We start from the raw sequence: 23,903 nt of genomic DNA on the forward strand, positions 1-23,903 counted from the left end.
GGAGGGGAGCGAGAGGGTGAGGACGGGAGCGAGGAGGGAAGCGAAGGGAGCGAGGAGGGGAGCGAAGGGGCGAGGAGGGGAGCGAGGGGAGCGAGGTGGCGAGCGAGGAGGGGAACGATGGGCCGAGCGAGGGGTGCGAGGGGGCGAGCGAGGGGAGCGAGCGGGCGAGCGAGGGGGCGAGCGAGGGGGCGAGGAGGGAGCGAAGGGGGGCGAGGGGGCGAGGAGGCGAGGGGGGAGTGAGGGAGCGAGGAGGGAGCGAGGGGGAGAGGAGGGAGCGAGGAGGGAGCGAGGGGGCGAGGTGGGAGCGAGGGGGCGAGGAGGTAGCGAGGAGGGAGCGAGGAGGGGAGCGAAGGGGGGGCGAGGAGGGGGGGCGAGGAGGGAGCGAGGGGGCGAGGAAGGAGCGAGGGGGCGAGGAAGGAGCGAGGGGGCGAGGAAGGAGCGAGGGGGCGAGGAAGGAGCGAGGGGGCGAGGAAGGAGCGAGGGGGCGAGGAAGGAGCGAGGGGGCGAGGAAGGAGCGAGGGGACGAAGTTGGAGCGAGGAGGGGGCGAGGAAGGAGCGAGGGGGCGAGGAAGGAGCGAGGGGGCGAGGAAGGAGCGAGGGGGCGAGGAAGGAGCGAGGGGGGCGAGCGAGGGGAGTGAAGGGAGCGAGGGGGCGTGGGGGGGAGCGAAGGGAGCGATGGGGCAAGGAGGGGAGCGAGAGGGCGAGGACGGGAGCGAAGGGACCGAGGAGGGGACCGAAGGGGCGAGGAGGGGAGCGAGGGGAGCGAGGTGGCGAGCGAGGAGGGGAACGATGGGCCGAGCGAGGGGTGCGAGGGGGCGAGCGAGGGGAGCGAGGGGGCGAGCGAGGGGGCGAGCGAGGGGATCGAGGGGGGAGCGAGGGGGCGAGGAGGGAGCGAAGGGGGGCGAGGGGGGAGCGAGGGGGCGAGGAGGGAGCGAGGAGGGAGCGAGGGGGCGAGGAGGGGGCGAGGAGGGGGCGAGGGGGGGGCGAGGGGGGGAGGAGGGAGCGAGGAGGGAGCGAGGGGGCGAGGAGGGGGCGAGGAGGGAGCGAGGGGGCGAGGAAGGAGCGAGGGGGCGAGGAAGGAGCGAGGGGGCGAGGAAGGAGCGAGGGGGCGAGGAAGGAGCGAGGGGGCGAGGAAGGAGCGAGGGGACGAAGTTGGAGCGAGGAGGGAGCGAGAGGGCAAGGGGGCGAGGAGGGAGCGAGGGGGCGAGGAAGGAGCGAGGGGGCGAGGAAGGAGAGAGGGGGCGAGGAAGGAGCGAGGGGGCGAGGAAGGAGCGAGGGGGCGAGGAAGGAGCAGGGGGGCGAGGAAGGAGCGAGGGGGGCGAGCGAGGGGAGTGAAGGGAGCGAGGGGGCGTGGGGGGAGCGAAGGGAGCGAGGGGGCAAGGAGGGGAGCGAGAGGGCGAGGAGGGGAGCGAGGGGAGCGAGGAGGGGACCGAAGGGGCGAGGAGGGGAGCGAGGTGGCGAGCGAGGAGGGGAACGATGGGCCGAGCGAGGGGTGCGAGGGGGCGAGCGAGGGGGCGAGGAGGGAGCGAAGGGGGGCGAGGGGGAGCGAGGGGGCGAGGAGGGAGCGAGGGGGCGAGGAGGGAACGAGGGGGAGAAGAGGGAGCGAGGAGGGAGCGAGGAGGGGAGCGAAGGGGGGGGGGGCGAGGAGGGGGGGCGAGGAGGGAGCGAGGGGGCTAGGAGGGAGCGAGGGGGCGAGGAGGAAGCGAGGGGGCGAGGAGGGAGCGAGGGGGCGAGGAGGGGGCGAGGAGGGAGCGAGGGGCGCGAGGGGGCGAGGGGGAGCGAGGGGGCGAGGAGGGAGCGAGGGGGCGAGGAAGGAGCGAGGGGGCGAGGAAGGAGCGAGGGGGCGAGGAAGGAGCGAGGGGGCGAGGAAGGAGCGAGGGGGCGAGGAAGGAGCGAGGGGGCGAGGAAGGAGCGAGGGGGCGAGGAAGGAGCGAGGGGGCGAGGAAGGAGCGAGGGGGCGAGGAAGGAGCGAGGGGGCGAGGAAGGAGCGAGGGGGCGAGGAAGGAGCGAGGGGGCGAGGAAGGAGCGAGGGGACGAGGAAGGAGCGAGGGGACGAGGAAGGAGCGAGGGGACGAGGAAGGTGCGAGGGGACGAAGTTGGAGCGAGGAGGGAGCGAGGAGGGAGCGAGAGGGCAAGGGGGCGAGGAAGGAGCGAGGGGGCGAGGAAGGAGCGAGGGGGCGAGGAAGGAGCGAGGGGGCGAGGAAGGAGCGAGGGGGCGAGGAAGGAGCGAGGGGGCGAGGAAGGAGCGAGGGGGCGAGGAAGGGGCGAGGGGGCGAGGAAGGGGCGAGGGGGCGAGGAAGGGGCGAGGAGGGGGCGAGGAGGGGGGCGAGGTGGGGGCGAGGAGGGAGCGAGGAAGGAGCGAGGGGGCGAGGAAGGAGCGAGGGGGCGAGGAATGAGCGAGGGGGCGAGCGAGGGGAGTGAAGGGAGCGAGGGGGCTGGGGGGGAGCGAAGGGAGCGAGGGGCGAGGAGGGGAGCGAGAGGGTGAGGACGGGAGCGAAGCGAAGGGAGCGAGGAGGGAAGCGAAGGGGCGAGGAGGGGAGCGAGGGGAGCGAGGTGGCGAGCGAGGAGGGGAACGATGGGCCGAGCTAGGGGTGCGAGGGGGCGAGCGAGGGGAGCGAGGGGGCGAGGAGGGAGCGAAGGGGGGCGAGGGGGCGAGGAGGCGAGGGGGGAGCGAGGGGGGAGCGAGGGGGCGAGGAGGGAGCGAGGGGGAGAGGAGGGGGCGAGGAGGGAGCGAGGGGGCGAGGAGGGAGCGAGGGGGCGAGGTGGGAGCGAGGGGGCGAGGAGGTAGCGAGGGGGCGAGGAAGGAGCGAGGGGGCGAGGAAGGAGCGAGGGGGCGAGGAAGGAGCGAGGGGGCGAGGAAGGAGGGAGGGGGCGAGGAAGGAGCGAGGGGGCGAGGAAGGAGCGAGGGGGCGAGGAAGGATGAGGGGGCGAGGAAGGATGAGGGGGCGAGGAAGGAGCCAGGGGGCGAGGAAGGAGCCAGGGGGCGAGGAAGGAGCGAGGAGGCGAGGAAGGAGCGAGGGGGCGAGGAAGGAGCGAGGGGGCGAGGAAGGAGCGAGGGGGCGAGGAAGGAGCGAGGGGGCGAGGAAGGAGCGAGGGGGGCGAGGAAGGAGCGAGGGGGGCGAGGAGGTGAGGAAGGGAGCGATAGGGCAAGGAGGCGAGCGAGGGGGCGAGCGAGGGGAGTGAAGGGAGCGAGGGGGCGTGGGGGGGAGCGAAGGGAGCGAGGGGGCAAGGAGGGGAGCGAGAGGGTGAGGACGGGAGCGAAGGGAGCGAGGAGGGAAGCGAAGGGAGCGAGGTGGCGAGCGAGGAGGGGAACGATGGGCCGAGCAAGGGGTGCGAGGGGGCGAGCGAGGGGAGCGAGGGGAGCGAGCGGGCGAGCGAGGGGGCGAGCGAGGGGGCGAGGAGGGAGCGAAGGGGGGCGAGGGGGCGAGGAGGGGAGTGAGGGAGCGAGTGGGCGAGGAGGGAGCGAGGGGGAGAGGAGGGAGCGAGGAGGGAGCGAGGAGGGAGCGAGGGGGCGAGGAGGGAGCGAGGGGGCGAGGTGGGAGCGAGGGGGCGAGGAGGTAGCGAGGAGGGAGCGAAGGGGGGGCGAGGAGGGAGCGAAGGGGGGGCGAGGAGGGGGGGCGAGGAGGGAGCGAGGGGGCGAGGAAGGAGCGAGGGGGCGAGGAAGGAGCGAGGGGGCGAGGAAGGAGCGAGGGGACGAAGTTGGAGCGAGGAGGGAGCGAGAGGGCAAGGGGGCGAGGAGGGAGCGAGGGGGCGAGGAAGGAGCGAGGGGGCGAGGAAGGAGCGAGGGGGCGAGGAAGGAGCGAGGGGGCGAGGAAGGAGCGAGGGGGGCGAGCGAGGGGAGTGAAGGGAGCGAGGGGGCGTGGGGGGGAGCGAAGGGAGCGAGGGGGCAAGGAGGGGAGCGAGAGGGCGAGGACGGGAGCGAAGGGACCGAGGAGGGAAGCGAAGGGAGCGAGGAGGGGACCGAAGGGGCGAGGAGGGGAGCGAGGTGGCGAGCGAGGAGGGGAACGATGGGCCGAGCGAGGGGTGCGAGGGGGCGAGCGAGGGGAGCGAGGGGGCGAGCGAGGGGAGCGAGGGGGCGAGCGAGGGGATCGAGGGGGGAGCGAGGGGATCGAGGAGGGAGCGAAGGGGGGCGAGGGGGGAGCGAGGGGGCGAGGAGGGAGCGAGGGTGCGAGGAGGGAGCGAGGGGGAGAGGAGGGAGCGAGGAGGGAGCGAGGAGGGGAGCGAAGGGGGGGCCGAGGAGGGGGGGCGAGGAGGGAGCGAGGGGGCTAGGAGGGAGCGAGGGGGCGAGGAGGGAGCGAGGGGGCGAGGAGGGAGCGAGGGGGCGAGGGGGCGAGGAGGGAGCGAGGGGGCGAGGAGGGAGCGAGGGGGCGAGGAGGGAGCGAGGGGGCGAGGAGGGAGCGAGGGGGCGAGGAGGGAGCGAGGGGGCGAGGAGGGAGCGAGGAGGCGAGGAGGGGGCGAGGAGGGAGCGAGGGGGCGCGAGGAGGCGAGGGGGGAGCGAGGGGGCGAGGAGGGAGCGAGGGGGCGAGGAGGGAGCGAGGGGGCGAGGAAGGAGCGAGGGGGCGAGGAAGGAGCTAGGGGGCGAGGAAGGAGCGAGGGGGCGAGGAAGGAGCGAGGGGGCGAGGAAGGAGCGAGGGGGCGAGGAAGGAGCGAGGGGGCGAGGAAGGAGCGAGGGGGCGAGGAAGGAGCGAGGGGGCGAGGAAGGAGCGAGGGGGCGAGGAAGGAGCGAGGGGACGAGGAAGGAGCGAGGGGACGAGGAATGAGCGAGGGGACGAGGAAGGAGCGAGGGGACGAGGAAGGAGCGAGGGGACGAAGTTGGAGCGAGGAGGGAGCGAGGAGGGGAGCGAAGGGAGCGAGGAGGGGGTCGAGGAGGGAGCGAGAGGGCAAGGGGACGAGGAGGGAGCGAGGGGGCGAGGAAGGAGCGAGGGGGCGAGGAAGGAGCGAGGGGGCGAGGAAGGAGCGAGGGGGCGAGGAAGGAGCGAGGGGGCGAGGAAGGAGCGAGGGGGCGAGCAAGGAGCGAGGGGGCGAGGAAGGAGCGAGGGGGCGAGGAAGGAGCGAGGGGGGCGAGGAAGGAGCGAGGGGGGCGAGGAGGCGAGGAAGGGAGCGATAGGGCAAGGAGGCGAGCGAGGGGGCGAGCGAGGGGAGCGAAGGGAGCGAGGGGGCGTGGGGGGGAGCGAAGGGAGCGAGGGGGCAAGGAGGGGAGCGAGAGGGTGAGGACGGGAGCGAAGGGAGCGAGGAGGGAAGCGAAGGGAGCGAGGAGGGGAGCGAAGGGGCGAGGAGGGGAGCGAGGGGAGCGAGGTGGCGAGCGAGGAGGGGAACGATGGGCCGAGCGAGGGGTGCGAGAGGGCGAGGAGGGAGCGAAGGGGGGCGAGGGAGCGAGGTGGAGAGGAGGGAGCGAGGAGGGAGCGAGGGGGCGAGGTGGGAGCGAGGGGGCGAGGAGGTAGCGAGGAGGGAGCGAGGAGGGGAGCGAAGGGGGGGCGAGGAGGGGGGGCGAGGGGGCGAGGAAGGAGCGAGGGGGCGAGGAAGGAGCGAGGGGGCGAGGAAGGAGCGAGGGGGCGAGGAAGGAGCGAGGGGGCGAGGAAGGAGCGAGGGGGCGAGGAAGGAGCGAGGGGGCGAGGAAGGAGCGAGGGGGCGAGGAAGGAGCGAGGGGGCGAGGAAGGAGCGAGGAGGGAGCGAGGAGGGGAGCGAAGGGAGCGAGGAGGGGGTCGAGGAGGGAGCGAGAAGGCAAGGGGGCGAGGAGGGAGCGAGGGTGCGAGGAAGGAGCGAGGGGGCGAGGAAGGAGCGAGGGGGCGAGGAAGGAGCGAGGGGGCGAGGAAGGAGCGAGGGGGCGAGGAAGGAGCAGGGGGGCGAGGAAGGAGCGAGGGGGGCGAGCGAGGGGAGTGAAGGGAGCGAGGGGGCGTGGGGGGGAGCGAAGGGAGCGAGGGGGCAAGGAGGGGAGCGAGAGGGCGAGGACGGGAGCGAAGGGACCGAGGAGGGAAACGAAGGGAGCGAGGAGGGGACCGAAGGGGCGAGGAGGGGAGCAAGGGGAGCGAGGTGGCGAGCGCGGAGGGGAACGATGGGCCGAGCGAGGGGTGCGAGGGGGCGAGCGAGGGGGCGAGCGAGGGGATCGAGGGGGGAGCGAGGGGGCGAGGAGGGAGCGAAGGGGGGCGAGGGGGCGAGGAGGCGAGGGGGGAGCGAGGGGGCGAGGAGGGAGCGAGGAGGGAGAGGAGGGAGCGAGGAGGGGAGCGAAGGAGGGGGCGAGCAGGGAGCGAGGGGGCTAGGAGGGAGCGAGGGGGCGAGGAGGGAGCGAGGGGGCGAGGAGGGAGCGAGGGGGCGAGGAGGGAGCGAGGGGGGACCGAGGGGGCGAGGAGGGAGCGAGGGGGCGAGCGAGGGGGCGAGGAGGGAGCGAGGGGGCGAGGAAATAGCGAGGGGGCGAGGAAGGAGCGAGGGGGCGAGCAAGGAGCGAGGGGGCGAGGAAGGAGCGAGGGGGCGAGGAAGGAGCGAGGGGGCGAGGAAGGAGCGAGGGGGCGAGGAAGGAGCGAGGAAGGAGCGAGGAGGGGAGCGAAGGGAGCGAGGAGGGGAGCGAAGGGAGCGAGGAGGGGAGCGAAGGGAGCGAGGAGGGGGTCGAGGAGGGAGCGAGAGGGCAAGGGGGCGAGGAGGGAGCGAGGGGGCGAGGAGGGAGCGAGGGGGAAGCGAGGGGGCGAGGAGGAAGCGAGGGAGCGAGGGGGCGAGGAGGGAGCGAGGGGGCGAGGAGGGAGCGAGGAGGGAGCGAGGGAGCGAGGGGGCGAGGAGGGAGCGAGGGGGCGAGGAGGGAGCGAGGGGGCGAGGAGGGAGCGAGGGGGCGAGGAGGGAGCGAGGGGGCGAGGAGGGAGCGAGGGGGCGAGGAGGGAGCGAGGGGGCCACCGAAGGGAGCGAGGGGGCCACCGAAGGGAGCGAGGGGGCGGGGATGAAGCGAGGGGGCGAGGAAGGAGCGAGGAAGGAGCGTGGGGGCGAGGAAGGAGCGAGGGGGCCAGGAAGGAGCGAGGGGGCGAGGAAGGAGCGAGGGGGCGAGGAAGGAGCGTGGGGGCGAGGAAGGAGCGAGGGGGCGAGGAAGGAACAAGGAAGGAGCGTGGGGGCGAGGAAGGAGCGAGGGGGCGAGGAAGGAGCGAGGGGGCGAGGAAGGAGCGAGGGGGCGAGGAAGGAGCGAGGGGGCGAGGAAGGAGCGAGGGGGCGAGGAAGGAGCGAGGGGGCGAGGAAGGAGCGAGGGGGCGAGGAAGGAGCGAGGGGGCGAGGAAGGAGCGAGGGGGCGAGGAAGGAGCGAGGGGGCGAGGAAGGAGCGAGGGGGCGAGGAAGGAGCGAGGGGGCGAGGAAGGAGCGAGGGGGCGAGGAAGGAGCGAGGGGGCGAGGAAGGAGCGAGGGGGCGAGGAAGGAGCGAGGGGGCGAGGAAGGAGCGAGGGGGCGAGGAAGGAGCGAGGGGGCGAGGAAGGAGCGAGGGGGCGAGGAAGGAGCGAGGGGGCGAGGAAGGAGCGAGGGGGCGAGGAAGGAGCGAGGGGGCGAGGAAGGAGCGAGGGGGCGAGGAAGGAGCGAGGGGGCGAGGAAGGAGCGAGGGGGCGAGGAAGAAGCGAGGGGGCGAGGAGGCGAGGAAGGGAGCGATAGGGCAAGGAGGCGAGCGAGGGGGCGAGCGAGGGGAGTGAAGGGAGCGAAGGGGCGTGGGGGGGGAGCGAAGGGAGCGAGGGGGCGAGGAGGGGAGCGAAGGGAGCGAGGGGGCGAGGAGGGGATCGAAGGGAGGAGCGAAGGGAGCGAGGGGGCGAGGAGGGGATCGAAGGGAGCGAGGGGGCGAGGAGGGAAGCGAACGGAGCGAGGGGGCGAGGAGGGGAGCGAAGGGAGCGAGGGGGCGAGGAGGGGAGCGAAGGGAGCGAGGGGGCGAGGAGGGGAGCGAAGGGAGCGAGGGGGCGAGGAGGGGAGCGAAGGGAGCGAGGGGGCGAGGAGGGGAGCGAAGGGAGCGAGGGGGCGAGGAGGGGAGCGAAGGGAGCGAGGGGGCGAGGAGGGGAGCGAAGGGAGCGAGGGGGCGAGGAGGGGAGCGAAGGGAGCGAGGGGGCGAGGAGGGGAGCGAAGGGAGCGAGGGGGCGAGGCGGGGAGCGAAGGGAGGAGCGAAGGGAGCGAGGGGGCGAGGCGGGGAGCGAAGGGAGCGAGGGACGAGGAGGGGAGCGAAGGGAGCGAGGGGGCGAGGAGGGGAGCGAAGGGAGCGAGGGGGCGAGGAGGGGAGCGAAGGGAGCGAGGGGGCGAGGAGGGGAGCGAAGGGAGCGAGGGGGCGAGGAGGGGAGCGAAGGGAGGAGCGAAGGGAGCGAGGGGGTGAGGCGGGGAGCGAAGGGAGCGAGGGACGAGGAGGGGAGCGAAGGGAGCGAGGGGGGGAGCGAAGGGAGCGAGGGGGGAGCGAAGGGAGCGAGGGGGGGAGCGAAGGGAGCGAGGGGGGGAGCGAAGGGAGCGAGGGGGGGAGCGAAGGGAGCGAGGGGGGGAGCGAAGGGAGCGAAGGGAGCGAGGGATGAGGAGGGGAGTGAAGGGAGCGAGGGGGCGAGGAGGGGAGCGAAGGGAGCGATGAGGGGAGCGAAGGGAGCGAGGGGGCGAGGGGAGCGAGCGAGGAGGGGAGCGAAGGAAGCGAGGAGGGGAGCGAAGGGAGCGAGGAGGGGAGCGAAGGGGCGAGGGGAGCGAGCGAGGAGGGGAGCGAAGGGAGCGATGAGGGGAGCGAAGGGGCGAGGGGAGCGAGCGAGGAGGGGAGCGAAGGGAGCGAGGAGTGGAGCGAAGGGAGCGAGGAGGGGAGCGAAGGGAGCGAGGAGGGGAGCGAAGGGAGCGAGCGAGGAGGGGAGCGAAGGAAGCGAGGGGAGCGAGAGGGCGAGCGAGGAGGGGAGCGAGGGGGTGAGCGAGGGGGGGAGCGAGCGAGGGGGGGAGCGAGCGAGGGGTGCGAGGGGGCGGGCGAGGGGTACGAGGGGGCGAGCGAGGGGTGCGAGGCTGCGAGCGAGGGGAGCGAGGGGGCGGGCGAGGGGGGAGCGAGCGAGGGGTGCGAGGGTGTGGGCGAGGGCTACGAGGGGGCGAGCGACGGGTGCGAGGCGGCGAGCGAGGGGAGCGAGGGGGCGAGCGAGGGGTACGAGGGGGCGCGAGGGTGCGAGCGAGGGGCGCGAGGGTGCGAGCGAGGGGCGCGAGGGTGCGAGCGAGGGGCGCGAGGGTGCGAGCGAGGGGCGCGAGGGGGCGCGAGGGGCGCGAGGGTGCGAGCGAGGGGCGCGAGGGTGCGAGCGACGGGTGCGAGGCGGCGAGCGAGGGGAGCGAGGGGGCGAGCGAGGGGTACGAGGGGGCGCGAGGGTGCGAGCGAGGGGCGCGAGGGTGCGAGCGAGGGGCGCGAGGGGCGCGAGGGGCGCGAGGGTGCGAGCGAGGGGCGCGAGGGTGCGAGTGAGGGGTGCGAGGGTGCGAGCGAGGGGGGGAGCGAGCGAGGGGTGCGAGGGTGCGGGCGAGGGGTACGAGGGGGCGACCGACGGGTGCGAGGCGGCGAGCGAGGGGAGTGAGGGGGCGAGCGAGGGGTTCGAGGGGGCGCGAGGGTGCGAGCGAGGGGCGCGAGGGGGCGCGAGGGGCGCGAGGGTGCGAGCGAGGGGTGCGAGCGAGAGGGGGAGCTAGGGGGCGAGGAGGGGAGCGAGGGGGCGAGGAGGGGAGCGAGGGGGCGAGGAGGGAGCGAGGGGGCGAGGAGGGAGTGAGGGGGCGAGCGAGGAGGGGAGCGAACGGAGCGAGGGGAGCGAAGGGAGCGAGGGGGCGAGCGAGGAGGGGAGCGAGGGGGCGAGGGGGCGAGCGAGGAGGGGAGCGAGGGGGCGAGCGAGGAGGGGGCGAGGAGGGAGCGAGGAGGGGACGAGGAGGGAGCGAGGGGGCGAGCGAGGATGGGAGCGAAGGGAGCGAGGGGGGGAGCGAAGGGAGCGAGGAGGGATCGAGGGGGCGAGGAGGGAGCGAGAGGGAGGTGAGCGAGGGGGCGAGCGAGGGGGCGAGTGAGGGGGCGAGCGAGTGGGCGAGCGAGGGGGCGAGCGAGGGGAGCGATGGCGTGGGGGGGAGCGAAGGGAGCGAGGGGGCGAGGAGGGGAGCGAAGGGAGCGAGGGGGCGAGGAGGGGAGCGAAGGGAGCGAGGGGGCGAGGAGGGGAGCGAAGGAAGCGAGGGGAGCGAGCGAAGAGGGGAGCGCGAGCGAGGAGGGGAGCAATGGGCCGAGCGAGGGGGCGAGCGAGGAGGCGAGCGAGCGGTGCGAGGGGGCGAGCGAGGGGTGCGATCGAGGGATGCGAGGGGGCAAGCGAGGAGGGGAGCGAGGGGGCGAGCGAGGGGGCGAGCGAGGGGGCGAGCGAGGAGGCGAGCGAGGGGGCGAGCGAGCGAGGAGGCGAGCGAGGGGGCGAGCGAGCGAGGGGGAGAGCGAGGGATGCGAGCGAGGGATGCGAGCGAGGGATGCGAGCGAGGGGGCGAGCGAGTGATGCGAGCGAGGGGGCGAGCGAGGGATGCGAGCGAGGGGGCGAGCGAGGGATGCGAGCGAGGGGGCGAGCGAGGGGGCGAGCGAAGGGAGGGGAGCGAGGGGTGCGAGGGGGCGAGCGAGGAGGGGAGCGAGGGGGCGAGCGAGGGGTGCGAGGGGGCGAGCGAGGAGGGGAGCGAGGGGCCGAGCGAGGGGTGCGAGGGAGGGGTGCGAGCGAGAGGTGCGAGGGGGCGAGCGAGGGGTGCGAGCGAGGGGAGTGAGGGGGCGAGCGAGAGGTGCGAGGGGGCGAGGAGGGAGCGAGGGGGCGAGGAGGGAGCGAGGGGAGCGAAGGGAACGAGGAGGGGAGCGAAGCGAGGGGAGCGAGCGAGGAGGGGAGCGATGGGGCGAGGAGGCGAGCGAGAGTTAGGGGGCGAGCGAGAGTTAGGGGGCGAGCGAGGGGGCGAGCGAGAGTGGCGAGGGGGCAGCGAGAGGGGACGAGCGAGGGGGCGAGCGAGGGTGGCGAGGGGGCAGCGAGGGGACGAGCGAGGGGACGAGCGAGGGGACGAGCGAGGGGACGAGCGAGTGAGCGAGAGGGAGAGCGGGAGAGCGGGAGAGCGGAGAGCGAGAGCGGGAGAGAGGAGAGCGAGAGGCGAAAGAGCGAGAGAACGAGAGTGTGAGAGAGAGGAGAGTGAGAGCGCGTGAGGAGATACAGCAACAGGAGAATGAAAAAGCAAGAAAGAGAGAGAAACCACTCGCTCACTCATATCTGCAACCATTTTCATAGCACCATCCCAACTGATTCAGAATGGATGCAGGCAGTGGGGAAGCGAGAGCTTCCACATGACACAAGCTGCATGTGAAGCTATTTCTTCTTCGCTGACTCACAAATCTTGAGTTTCATTATAAACACACTCTAGATTTACTAAGTAACTCACATTATGGTTCCATAACTGCCATATATATTTATAATATTCGGTTAGGTTAACAAAATAAGAATAATCACCATGGATTGGAGTCAGGAGGGGGCCAGGACCCTGTGACGTTGATTCAAAACTCTACTGCCAGAGACCGAGGCTAAAAATCAGAGAGGTTCATGTCTGAGTACACAGCTCATGCCAACCCTCAGAGAGAAGCTCTCCCATCGGCATGCACTTTTTGAAGATGATGTTTGGTGCAGGGACCCACACAAAATAGAGACAGAGAGAAAAAAAGCCCACAAATACAATGAAGTATGCGGCGGATGAACTTCTGTCAAAACTAAATGTCAATTTAGAGGGATAAAAATAAAGGAACACTCAGGGAGGCATCGAGCGAGACTGATCCTGAGGCTCGGGAGCTGCTCAGTGTAGCACAATCATTGGTGTTGTGAGGGTTACTCAGAGAACCCAGTTCTGGAAACATGAATGGCTGCTCATCCACAGAGACAGAAAGTGTTCGACCGCTATCTTATTTCCAGAAAAAAAACTGAATCCCGCAGCAACCTGCGGCCCAGCCTTCAACGTCACCTTTCAGAACTTATCGAATTCCTGCTGAGTTTACAAGATTGAACAACATTTAGTCTCCGTCTAAATATAATTTTAAAACTCCGGCCTCACTCCCCAACTCAGAAGGTGCCAATGACAGAGAGTGGTGATCCAACATGAATTGCAGAGAGAGACTGCAGATTCAATGAGGAATTCCCGAAGGCTCCACAAACAGCTCAGTCGGTTGAGACAGTGGAGTACTCGACTTGCAGACTCGGCTAGCTTCAGGTTCTATTGCTATTCCCTCAGGGGAGTCATTTTCAGCCAGGGTGCTGATAGAGGTACCTGTACTACAATTCACTGATTTGTGGGGAAGGGGGAGGTGGGAGGACAATCAGCCAGATTTCCTGATTCCGAAACACTACCTTGCTGGAAATTGTATATTGTGTGGATATTGAGCAAGGACAGGATGCAGCATAGCAGTGACGACCCCCATGATCCAATAGCCAGCCGCATGAAACATGAATGAGATCCTGAACAGTGCCTACAATCATGCCAGCTCCTCGGCAAGACGCCTCACCTCCAGGAAAGAAAGGGTAAAGTGCGGGAGAGGAAAAGGAAGGGCACAATTCAGGAAATTCCCATGTTGGAACTGAGTGCCTTCAGCAGCTAAGGAGCAGCCGGAGATCGACCAATCACAGCAAAACGAGCAAAATGATTTGTTTATTTTCTAACAGGATTTTGTTTCCATGAAAAGAACGCATTCTTAATGTTGCATCACCATACACGGGCAATACTGCCACACCGCATGGAAATATCTCCTTACAATAAGCTCTCAAGTGTCCCCATAAAATAAAACTCGTGTCCCATCACTGACCCCAGAAAATAAACCCCTGTGTGCTTGCACAGAACCCATAAAATAAACCCCATAATCTATCACACTGACCCCATACAATAACCCTGTGATTTATCACTGACCCCATAAAATAAACCCCATGACCTATCACACTGACCCCGTACAATAACCCTGTGACCTATCGCTGACCCCATAAAATAAACCCCATGACCTATCACACTGACCCCGTACAATAACCCTGTGATTTATCACTGACTTGTACAATAACCCCGTGACCTATCACTGACCCCATAAAATAAACCCCGTATCCTATCACTGACCCGGTACAATAACCCCGTGACCTATCACACTGATCCCGTGACCTGTCACTGACCCCGTACAATAACCCTGTTTCATACAATCATAGAAATTTACAGCACGGAAGGAGACCATTTCACCATTGTGTCCAAGCCAGCCTAATCCCACTTTCCAGCTCTAGGTCCATAGCCCTGTCTGTTACGGCCATTCAAATGCACATCCAAGTACATTTTAAACATGGTGAGGATTTCTGCCTCTCTCACCCTTTTAGGCAGTGAGTTCCAGATCCCCACCACCCTCTCGGTGAAGAAATGTCCCCACAAATCCCTTCTAAATCTTCTACCAATTACTTTAAATCTGTGTCCCCTGGTTCTTGACCCCTCTGCTAAGGGAAATAGGTCCATCCTATCCATTCTATCTAGGCCCCTCATAATTTTATGTACCTCAATAAGGTTTCCTCGCAGCCTCTTCTATTCCAAAGCAAACAAACCCAGCCTATCCAATCTTTCTAAAATTCTCCAGTCCAGTCTTGTAAATCTCCTCTATACCCTCTCCAGTGCAATCACATCTTTCCTGTAATGTGGTGACCAGAACTGTACGTAGTACTCCAACTGTGGCCTAACCACTGTTGTATACAGTTCTAGCGTAACCTCCCTGCTCTTGTATTCTATTCCTCAGTTAATAAAGGCAAGTATTAGGTATGCCTTCTTAACCACCTTATCTACCTGTCCTGCTACCTTCAGGGATCTGTGGACAATCACTTCAAGGTCCCTTTATTCCTCTACACTTCTCAGTGTCCTACCATTTAATGTGTATTCCCTTGCCTTCTCAGTCCTCTCCAAATGCATTACCTCACACTTCTCCATTTGCCACTGTTCTACCCACCTGACCAGATCATTGATATCTTCCTGCAGTCTACAGCTTTCTTCTTCTTCAACCACATAGCCGATTTTAGTATCATCTGCAAACTTCTTAATGATACCCCCTACATTCAATACCAAATCATTGATGTATACCACAAAAAACAAGGGGCCAAGTACTGAGCCCTGCGAGACCCCACTAGAAACAGCCTTCGAGTCACAAAACCAACCATCACCTTTTGCTTCCTGTCTCTGAGCCAATTTTGGATCCAACTTGCCACTTTGCCTTGGATCCCATGGGCCTTTACTTTCGTGACCAGTTGGCCATGTGGGACATTATCAAAAGCCTTGCTAAAATCCAAATACACTACATCATATGCACTCCCCTCATCGACCCTCCTCGTTACCTCCTCAAAAAATTCAATTAAGTTAGTCAGACACAACCTTCCCGTGACCTATCACTGATCCTGTACAATAACCCCGTTACCTATCACACTGACCTTGTACAATAACCCCGTGACCTATCACTGACCGTACAATATCCCCGTGACCTATCACACTACCCCGTACAATAATCCCGTGACCTATCACTGACCCCATACAATAACCCCGTGTCCTATCACTGACCATACAATAACCCCGTGTCCTATCACACTGACCGTACAATAACCCTGTGACCCATCACTGACCATACAATAACCCCGTGTCCTTTCAAAACATCTCCAAAAACAAGCCCAGCTCCGTCTCCGATACAGTAAACCATACAAGTTACGTGGTTCATTTTCTTTGGGGAGGTGGGGAGAAAGAGATGGGAGAGGTGTTTGGTCATCATTACAGCTCTAACTCCAAATCTGACCATACCAGATCCCGATCACTGGGAAAGACAAGCCGAACATTTTTGCCTAAGATGTTTTGTGCATTTGGTCTCCGTTTAAAACATGCTGTACTCCTGATTCAGTGTTAGTGTGTAATTTCCCACGTTATTCATGGCAGAATAGTGGAAAGGAACATGGGTGTAAGGATGGTGTCCCCTGAGCCAGCTTAGCACCAGCAAGCAACATGGACATTGATGTAATGTCCTAAATGGGGTTGGGAGAGAATGGAATATTATCACCTTTTACTAAATATACACTTGCTTTTGGAGTTAAAGTATGCAACCCATGTAAATTGGTTTGAAGTCCACAGAGAAGTGTGAAGAGATTAATTTCCGTCGGAAGAATGAAGAGAGACAATATAAACAAAATGAAAGAAAAAAAAAGACTTGGATTTATATAGCGCCTTTCATGACCACCAGACATCTAAAAGCGCTTTATAGCCAATTAAGTACTTTTGGGGTATTGTAATGTGGGAAATGCAGCGGCCATTTTGCACACAAACAAACTCCCATAAACAGCAATGTGATAATAACCAGATAATCTGTTTTTTTGTTATGTTTGAATGAGGGACAAATATAGGCCACGACACCGGGGATAACACACCTGTCCTTCTTTGAAATAGTGCCATGGGATCTTTTACATCCACTTGAGAGCAGACAGGGCCTCAGTTTAACGTCTCATCTGAAAGATGGCATCTCCGACAGTGCAGTGTAGTGCAATGCAGTGCTCCCTCAGCAATGCACTGGAGTGTCAGCCTAGATTTTTTTGTACTCATGTCCCTGGAGTGGAACTTGAACCCACAACCTTCTGCTCAGAGGCAAGAGTGGTACCCACTGAGCCACAGCTGACACGGTTGTAAAATTTAAAAGAGGGTGCAGGAACAGAGAGACCTGGGGGTGTACATTCAGAAATCTTTGACGGTGACTGGACAAGTTAAAAAGGCATATGGGATCTTTGGCTTTACAAATAGAGGCATAGAGCACAAAAGCAAGGAACTTATGCGACATCTTTATAAAATACTGGTTAGGCCTTAGCTGAAGTATAATGGCCAATTCTGGGCACCACACTTTAGGAAGGATGTTAAGGCCTTTCGATAGGGTGCATAAGATTTACTAGACCAGGTATGTGATACTTCAGTTATGTGGAGAAACTAGAGAAGCTGTGATTGTTCTCCTTAGAGCAGAGAAGATTAAAGGGAGATTTGATAAATATGTTCAAAATCATGATGGTTTTGAGAGAGTAAATAAGGAGAAACTTCTTCCAGTGTCTGAAGGGTTTATAACCAGAGGACAGGGGCAGGGAGGTGTTACTACAGTTGTACAGGGCCTTGGTGAGGCCACACCTGGAGTATTGTGTACAGTTTTGGTCTCCTAACCTGAAGAAGGACATTCTTGCGATTGAGGGAGTGCAGCGAAGGTTCACCAGACTGATTCCCGGGATGGCGGGACTGACATATTAAGAAAGACTGGATCAATTGGGCTTGTATTCACTGGAGTTCAGAAGAATGAGAGGGGATCTCATAGAAACGTTTAAAATTCTGACGGGTTTAGACAGGTTAGATGCAGAAAGAATGTTCCCAATGTTGGGGAAGTCCAGAACCAGGGGTCTAAGGATAAGGGGTAAGCCATTTAGGACCGAGATGAGGAGAAACTTCTTCACCCAGAGAGTGGTGAACCTGTGGAATTCTCTACCACAGAAAGTTGTTGAGGCCAATTCACTAAATATATTCAAAAAGGAGTTAGATGTAGTCCTTACTACTAGGGGAATCAAGGGGTATGGCGAGAAAGCAGGAATGGGGTACTGAAGTTGCATGTTCAGCCATGAACTCATTGAATGGCGGTGCAGGCTCGAAGGGCCGAATGGCCTACTCCTGCACCTATTTTCTATGTTTCTATGACACAGATTTAAAGGTGATTGTCAAAAGAACCAGAGGCGACATAAGGAAATATTTTTGTTGCACAGCGAGTTATGATGATCTGGAAAGTACAGCCTGAAAGGTCGGTGGAAACAGATTCAATACTAACTTTCAAAAGGAAATTGGAAAAATACTTGAAGGGAAAATATTTGCAGGACTATGGGGAAAGAACAGGGGAGTGAGACTAATTGGATAGCTCTTTCAAAAAGCCAGCATAGACACAATGGGCTGAATAGTCTCCTCCAGTGCTGTATCATGAGCCTTGAAGAATGGTGCAAGAGGGAGGGATTCAAATTCCTGGGACATTGGAACCAGTTCTGGGGGAGGTGGGACCAGTACAAACCGGACGATCTGCACCTGGGCAGGACCAGAACCAATGTCCTTGGGAGAGTGTTTGCTAGTGCTACTGGGGAGGGTTTAAACTAATATGGCAGGGGGATGGGAACCTATGCAGAGAGACAGCGGGAAGTAAAATGGGGGCAGAAGCAAAAGGTAGAAAGGAGATAATGAAAAGTGGAGGGCAGAGAAATCAAAGGCAAAAATCAAAAAGGGCCACACTACAACTTAATTCTAAAAGGACAAAAAGAGTGTTAAAAAAACAAGCCTGAAGGCTCTGTGTCTCAATGTGAGGAGCATTCGTAATAAAGGTGGATGAATTAACTGCACAGATAGCTGTTAACAGATATGATGTAATTGGGATTACGGAGACATGGCTCCAGGGTGACCAAGGCTGGGAACTCAACATCCAGGGGTATTCAATATTCAGGAAGGATAGACAGAAAGGAAAAGGAGGTGGGGTAGCGTTACTGGTTAAAGAGGAGATTAACGCAATAGTAACGAAGGACGTTAGCTTGGATGATGTGGAATCTGTATGGGTAGAGCTGCGGAACACCAAAAGGCAGAAAACGCTAGTGGGAGTTGTGTACAGACCGCCAAACAGTAGTAGTGAGGTTGGGGATGGCATCAAACAGGAAATTAGGGATGCGTGCAATAAAGGTACAGCAGTTATCATGGGTGACTTTAATCTGCCTATAGATTGGGCTAACCAAACTGGTAGCAATACAGTGGAGGAGGATTTCCTGGAGTGTATAAGGGATGGTTTTCTAGACCAATATATCAAGGAACCAACTAGAGAGCTGGCCATCGTAGACTGGGTGTTGTGTAACGAGAGAGGATTAATTAGCAATCTTGTTGTGCGAGGCCCCTTGGAGAAAGAGTGACCATAATATGGTAGAATTCGTCATTAAGATGGAGAGTGACACAGTTAATTCAGCAACTAGGGTCCTGAACTTAAAGGAAGGTAACTTCGGTGATATGAGATGTGAATTAGCTAGGATAGACTGGCGAATGATACTTAAAGGGTTGATGATGGATAGGCAATGGCAGACATTTAAAGATCACATGGATGAACTTCAACAATTGTACATCCCTGTCTGGCGTAAAAATAAAACGGGGAAGGTGGCTCAACCGTGGCTAACAAGGGAAATTAGGGTTAGTGTTAAATCCAAGGAAGAGGCATATAAATTGGCCAGAAAAAGCAGCAGACCTGAGGACTGAGAGGAATTTAGAATTCAGCAGAGGGGGACAAAAGGTCTAATTAGGAAGGGGAAAATAGATTATGAGAGTAAGCTTGCAGGAAACATAAAAACTGACTGCAAAAGCTTCTATAGATATGTGAAGAGTGAAAGATTAGTGAAGACAAATGTAGGTCCCTTGCAGTCAGAATCAGGGGAATTTATAATGGGGAACAAAGAAACGGCAGACCAATTGAACAAATACTTTGGTTCTGTCTTCATTAAGGAAGACATAAATAACCTTCCAGAAATACTAGGGGACCGAGGGTCTTGCGAGAAGGTGGAACTCAAGGAAATCCTTATTAGTCAGGAAATTGTGTTAGGGAAATTGATGGGACTGAAGGCCGATAAATCCCCAGGGCCTGATAGTCTGCATCCCAGAGTACTTAAGGAAGTGGCCGTAGAAATAGTGGATGCATTGGTGGTCATTTTCCAACATTCTATAGACTATGGATCAGTTCCTATGGATTGGAGGGTAGCTAATGTAACCCCACTTTTTAAAAAAAGAGGGAAAGAGAAAACAGGGAATTATAGACCGGTTAGCCTGACATCGGTCGTGGGGAAAATGTTGGAATCAATTATTAAAGATGTAATAGCAGCACATTTGGAAAGCAGTGACAGGATCGGTCCAAGTCAGCATGGATTTATGAAAGGGAAATCATGCTCGACAAATCTTCTAGAATTTTTTGAGGATGTAACAAGTAGAGTGGACAAGGGAGAACCAGTGGATGTGGTGTATTTGGACTTTCAAAAGGCTTCTGACAAGGTCCCACATAAGAGATTAGTGTGCAAAATTAAAGTACATGATATTGGGGGTAATGTATTGACATGGATAGAGAACTGGTTGGCCAACAGGAAGGAAAGAGTAGGAATAAACGGGTCCTGTTCAGAATGGCAGGCAGTGACTAGTGTGGTACCGTAAGCTTCAGTGCTGGGACCCCAGCTATTTACAATATACATTAATGATTTAGACGAAGGAATTGAATGCAATATCTCCAAGTTTGCAGATGACACTAAGCTGGGTGGCAGTGTGAGCTGTGAGGAGGATGTTAAGAGGCTGAAGAGTGATTTGGACAGGTTAGGTGAGTGGGCAAATGCATGGCAGTTGCAGTATAATTTAGATAAATGAGGTTATCCACTTTGGTGGCTAAAACAGCAAGGCAAATTATCTGAATGGTGACAGATTAGGAAAAGGGGAGGTGCAACGAGACCTGGATGTCATGGTACATCAGTCATTGAAAGCTGGCATGCAGCTACAGCAGGCGGTGAAGAAGGCAAATGACATGATGGCCTTCATCGCGAGAGGATTTGAGTATAGCAGCAGGGAGGTCTTACTGCAGTTGTACAGGGCCTTGATGAGGTCACGCTTTGAATATTGTGTACAGTTTTGGTCTCCTAATCTGAGGAAGGACATTCTTGCTATTGAGGGAGTGCAGCGAAGGTTCACCAGATTGGTTCCCAGGATGGCAGGACTGACATGTGAAGAAAGACTGGATCGACTCGGCTTATAATCACTGGAGTTTAGAAGAATGAGAGGGGATCTCATAGAAACATATAAAATTCTGATGGGATTGTACAGGTTAGATGCAGGAAGAATGTTCCCGATGTTGGGGAAGTCTAAGGGTAAGGAGTAAGCCATTCAGGACCGAGATGAGGAGAAACTTTTTCACTCAGAGAATTGTGAACCTGTGGAATTCTCTACCACAGAAAGTTGTTGAGGCCAGTTCGTTAGATATAGAAACACAGAAAACAGGTGCAGGAGTAGGCCATTCGGCCCTTCGACCCTGCACCGCCATTCAATAAAATCATGGCTGATCATTCCTTAAGGACCCCTTTCCTGATTTTTCTCCATACCCTTTGATCCCCTTAGCCGTAAGGGCCATATCTAACTCCCTCTTAAATATGTCCAATGAACTGGCATCAACAACTCTCTGCGGCTGGGAATTCCACAGGTTAACAACTCTGAGTGAAGAAGTTTCTCCTCATCTCAGTCCTAAATGGCCTACCCTTTATCCTAAGGCTATGTCCCCTGGTTCCGGACTTCCCCAACATCGGGAACATTCTTCCTGCATCTAACCTGTCCAGTCCCATCAGAATCTTATTCATTTCTATGAGATCCCCTCTCATCCTTCGAAACTCCAGTGAATAAAAGCCCAGTTGATCCAGTCTCTCCTCATATGACAGTCCAGCCATTCCTAGAATCAGTCTGGTAAACCTTCGCTGCACTCCCTCAATAGCAAGAACGTCCTTCCTCGGATTAGGAGACCAAAACTGAATATAATATTCCAGGTGAGGCCTCACTAAGGCCCTGTACAACTGCAGTAAGACCTCCCTGCTCCTATACTCAAATCCCCTAGCTATGAAGACCAACATATCATTTGCCTTCTTTACCGCCTGCTGTACCTGCATGCCCACTTTCAGTGACTGATGAACCATGACACCCAGGTCTCGTTGCACCTCCCCTTTTCCTAATCTGCCACCATTCAGATAATATTCTGCCTTCGTGTTTTTGTCCCCAAAATGGATAACCTCACATTTATCCACATTATACTGCATCTGCCATGCATTTGCCTACTCACCTAACCTATCCAAGTCATCCTGCAGCCTCTTAGCGTCCTCCTCACAGCTCACACCGCCACCCAGTTTAGTGTCATCCACAAACTTGGAGACATTACACTCAATTCCTTCATCTAAATCGTTAACGTGTCTTGTAAATAGCTGGGGTCACAGCACTGAGCCCTGCGGCACTCCACTAGTCACTGCCTGCCATTCTGAAAAGGACGGGTTTATCCCGACTCTCTGCTTCCTGTCTGCCAACCAGTTCCCTATCCACGTCAGTACATTACCCCCAATACCATGTGATTTGATTTGGCACACCAATCTCTTGTGCAGGACCTTGTCAAAAGCCTTTTGACAGTCCAAATACACCACATCCACTGGTTCTCCCTTGTCCACTCTGCTAGTTACATCCTCAAAAAATTCCAGAAGATTTGTCAAGCATGATTTCCCTTTCATAAATCCATGCTGACTTCGTCCGATCCTGTCACTGCTTTCCAAATGCGCTGCTATTTCATCATTAATAATTGATTCCAACATTTTCCCCACCACTGATGTCAGGCTAACCGGTCTATAATTACCCGTTTTCTCTCTCCCTCCTTTTTTAAAAAGTGGTGTTACATTAGCTACCCTCCAGTCCATAGGAACTGATCCAGAGTCGATAGACTGTTGGAAAATGATCACCAATGCATCCACTATTTTGAGGGCCACTTCCTTAAGTACTCTGAGATGCAGACTATCAGCCCGGGGATTTATCGGCCTTCAATCCCATCAATTTCCCTAACACAATTTCCCACCTAATAAGGATATCCTTCAGTTCCTCCTTCTCACTAGACCCACTGTCCACTACTACATTCGGAAGGCTATTTGTGTCTTCCTTCGTGAAGACAGAACCGAAGTATTGGTTCAATTGGTCTGCCATTTCTTTGTTCCCCATTATAAATTCACCTGAATCCGACAGCAAGGGACCTACGTCTTCACATATTTATAGAAGCTTTTGCAGTCAGTTTTTATGTTCCTTGCTAGCTTCCTCTCGTGCTCTATTTTCCCCCTCTTAATTAAACGCTTAGTCCTCCTCTGTTGAATTCTAAATTTCTCCCAGTCCTCGGGTTTGTTGCTTTTTTAGCCAATTTATATGCCTCTTCCTTGGCTTTAACACTATCCTTAATTTCCCTTGTTAGCCATGGTTGAGCCACCTTCCCCGTTTTATTTTTACTCCAAACAGGGATGTACAATTGATGAAGTTCATCCATGTGATCTTTAAATGTTTGCCATTCCTTATCCACCGTCAACCGTTTAAGTATCCTTTGCCAGCCTATTCTAGCCAATTCACGCCTCATACCGTCGAAGTTACCTTTCCTTAAGTTCAGGACCCTAGTTTCCAAATTAACTTTTTCACTCTCCATCTTAATAAGGAATTCTACCATATTATGGTCACTCTTCCCCAAGGGAATTAGTCCCTTCTCATTACACATCACCCAGTCCAGGATGGCCAGCTCTCTGGTTGGTTCCTCGACATATTGGTCTAGAAATCCATCCCTAATACACTCCAGGAAATCCTCCTCCACCGCATTGATACCAATCAAAAGGGAGTTAGATGTGGCCCTTATGGCTAAAGGTATCAAAGGGTATGGAGAGAAAGCAGGAATTGGGTACTAAAGTTGCAAAAATGATCAGCCATGATCATATTGAATGGTGGTGCAGGCTCAAAGGGCCAAATGGCCTATTCCTGCACCTATTTTCTATATTTCTATCATTCTATGGTTGCTTAACCCATTTAGCAGTGCAGACTCTCACTGAACCAAATTCCCCATCACAAGACTTGAATTTAATTCCCCTCTTTAAAAAAAATGAAAAAAATCTCAGTACACCGAAAAGAAAGTTTGGTTTTGAAATCAGTGTCGAGTTTAAATTAAGACATCATTGACTTGAGTTCACAATCGTGGTGAAATTTCCAATAAATCAAACTTCACACTTACACAGCAAGAGATACAGCGGCAGAAACAAATGGTGCTCTCCTGATCAGTTTCTTATCACTGAGCTGGAAATGGAGAGCTGTGCCTCGGTGCGTAGGCCACACACAATGACACCTTATTACCTACCTTACAATGGTGACTACACTTCAAAAGTTCTTCATTGGTTGTAAAGCGCTTTGGGACATCCTGAGATCATGAAAGGTGCTATATTAATGCAAGTTATTCCTTTTCTTTTCCTCCACAACATAACAAAGACTAACATTTAGGATTCGTGATCCTTTGTGTTTTAAGGAGCACTCCTAAAGTAATGGCAGACTTGAAGATCAGGTGGCTTTCTCAAGCTACCATGAACAGTTTGATTGCAATGTGAAATTTCCACGATCAACAGCTGATCTAGTTTATTCATCTATTTCTGTGTATTGGGGAGTCAGTGACGAGAGGATCATCTGTATCAAAACTGTCACTCAGAAAGTGAGAGGGGTTACAGAGAATTAGATAGAAATGAAAACAAGGAAATGGGCTATTTGGCCCAGGTTAGAATTTATCTGTGACACGAGCAGTAGTCCTAATCTCATGTGCCCATATCCCTTTATTCTCCTTTCCTTCAACCACCTATCATTAAATGTTGCATTCCACAACTTCACAATCCTTTCTGCAATCCTTGTGTCTCCTTGTTCTAAAACTCCCCTGCCTCTGCATCGTTCTACCTACTCTGCCCATCTCTTTATTTTAAAACATTTCTATCCGTTCTAACAAAAACAATCCTTTTTTGTCAAGCCTTTCTTAATATTTGTTAAGATAAATATATTTGCACAGTGGGCTGTTGGAACACGAATTACTTTGCACTGGGAGTGGTTTGAGAGGAGAACATTTAATCTTTTAGAGAAAAACTGTATAAATATTTGAAGTAAATTATGATACAGAGCAGAGAGAATGGAGCAGGGAGATTAGTTTTGGATTGTTCTGGTAAGGAACTAGCACCTACATGATGGGCTGAATGGACTCATGTGCTGTGGTCATAATGGCATAAATGCTGACCTGGGCCAAAGATTAAAGCCAATAAATCTGATGGGCCGTCAGTTACTGAACACTGACAGGTGTCAGACCAAAA

General features: G+C 58.2%; 1 protein-coding gene across 4 annotated transcripts in view; it reads right to left on the reverse strand.

The window, feature by feature from the left end:
- LOC139279999 (protein phosphatase 1 regulatory subunit 12A-like) overlaps positions 1-23,903 on the reverse strand; it is a 286,266-nt gene that overhangs the window by 253,747 nt on the left and 8,616 nt on the right. The gene's annotated exons all lie outside the window — the stretch shown is intronic.

This window comes from Pristiophorus japonicus, chromosome 14, assembly GCF_044704955.1.
Source record: "Pristiophorus japonicus isolate sPriJap1 chromosome 14, sPriJap1.hap1, whole genome shotgun sequence".
NCBI lineage: Eukaryota > Metazoa > Chordata > Chondrichthyes > Pristiophoridae > Pristiophorus > Pristiophorus japonicus.